We start from the raw sequence: 2,361 nt of genomic DNA on the forward strand, positions 1-2,361 counted from the left end.
ACATAAAGGGCGGCATCGTGGTGAGATCAGGCGTTCTTTGAGAAAAGGGGAAAATACATTGAAACCGAAGGAACCGATATTTTTATGCCCAATTTCAAACAATTTACTGTGTGGAATTTTATTGTGAACCGTCAATTAATGTGACAATAAATGTGGAAATTACAGTTTCCAACACACACACACACACACACACACACACACACACACACACACACACACACACACACACACACACACACACACACACACACACACACACACACACACACTCACTCACACGCACACACAAGATTTGGAAGTCACTAAATTCTGGATGCCATTTATTTGCCAATTTTACCAGCAAAAGCAAGACAAACTACCAAGCATTCAGACTCAACCAATAACTCTACATCACATTAAGACTCTACCAATTAACCTATACCACATTAAGACTTTACCAATAACTCTGTATCACATTAAGACTCTACCAATAAACCTATACCACATTAAGACTTTACCAATAACTCTATATCACATTAAGACTCTACCAATAAATCTATATCATTCCCCAAAATTCAAAAGCGCCTGATTCCACCTTGTCGTGTCACATGTTATTTTGCCAAGGAAAGATGGCAGCAAAGATGACAGTAAATTATTCTAGGTTTTGAGTCCAAAAAGGGACGTAAACCAATAATTGTAACCTGAAGTGAGAGTAGACAGGGCCCAAGAGATAGTTCTTGTCCTTCCTGGAACATCAACTCCCCGCCTGCTGTCCCAAAGCAAGGCCGAGACCCCCCCCCCCTTGCCCCTCCCTCCGTCATGGATCAGAAAAGACCTACAGTGTCACATTGTGTCTGTTGTGTTGACCTAAAAAATGTAGAGTTCCTTGCCTCCTCTCCTTTCTGACCCTGTCTGTCTGTCTGTCTGTTTGTCTGAGTGCTGTCTCCTTGTTGCAATTCTGTAGAAATGAATCTCTAATTATATTGCACTCACCTCCCACTGTGAGTCCGCTACTAAATGCAAATCTTCGGGAGTTACTCACGTTGAAAAAAACACACCCAGTCGTCTCTGAACTGTACCTACATTTTCCTGTGGGAACATTTTGTATTCGTAACTGAGTACAACATTGTAAAAAGCATCACAACACTAAAGACGTTGTAAATGAATCAATTATCAAATTCGTATCTGTATTCCTCACCGAATAAGAAACATCTTTGTGAGTCAGAATAGATTTCGCATGTCCGACTTACGGCACATTCGCAGAACGTTGGTAACATTTTATTTGTATTTCTTTTAAACTGAAGTCAGACATCTCTAGGTTAGGCGGGTGTTTCACAGACGTACCCATACTCCCAACCACAGGGGATGTCATTGAACTTGTAAACGTGTGTCCACAAAATCACGCAGTCATCGTTATCCCGCCAATTGTCCGGCTGGTGTGAGTGAAACAACAGTCTCCTCTCTTCCTCAGTGACCAGCCTCCCATCTTCCCAGTAGAATTCATCCTCTGTGACAATGTCGTTCATACCCACGTACAAATCAAACCTGCTACCATTCATAACAGCGTCGTGAATCTGACGGAGAAGATTCAACTTGTCTACTGTGTCGGAGACGAAAAGACGACCGTTGTCGAAAGCCTCACATCTCGCTCTCGCAGTGGCAAAGTTGACTTGTTCAGAAAAGATCACCTTCAGACACAGTTGTTGGTTGTGGAGAGCCGCCAAGGCGAAACCTGCGCTCATGTTGCATCGCTCGTCTGACACTTGATCCAACAGACGCTCCGAGGGAAGTAAAGGAGATACCGTACCTTGGACAATGGTCAGCGCACATTGACAAAGGTTTGTCTCCTGGTCAAAAGCAAAGTAGTGGCTGTTGTGTCGGGAAACACAACGTACTGTGCACGCTGAGACTGACGTAGCGTTGTATGTCCCTATGGGCAGGAGACTCAGAGAAGTGGAAGAACGCGCTCTGAACCTCTTGTTGACGTCTGAAGAGAACACTGGGGCGGAGGAATAGAGAAGACAGCAGGCGTAGATGTACAGTTGGCACACAGTTGGTCTGCTGAGTAGATGTCGGGTCATTTTGTGTCGCGTTCCTTAGGAAATATTATAGGAATGTAATTATTTTTCAGGTTTTAAGCCCCTCTTGATACAGATAAGGCACATGGCGGACTATTGCAAATCTATGAAATGTAACATTTTGTTATGCAATCTAAAGTAAAGAGGACAATAGGAAAACATAGAAAAGCGATGAGCTGGTAGTTCAAAATAAAACTCAGCAGGCTATCTTCTATCTCTCACCATTTGCTTTTGGCATTCAGCATCGTCATCAAATGCCAGATTCGCTACAGACTTGGGCGATCATGGTTCTACTATTCACTTC

This window comes from Aplysia californica, unplaced genomic scaffold (genome assembly GCF_000002075.1).
Source record: "Aplysia californica isolate F4 #8 unplaced genomic scaffold, AplCal3.0 scaffold02057, whole genome shotgun sequence".
NCBI classification, from domain to species: domain Eukaryota; kingdom Metazoa; phylum Mollusca; class Gastropoda; order Aplysiida; family Aplysiidae; genus Aplysia; species Aplysia californica.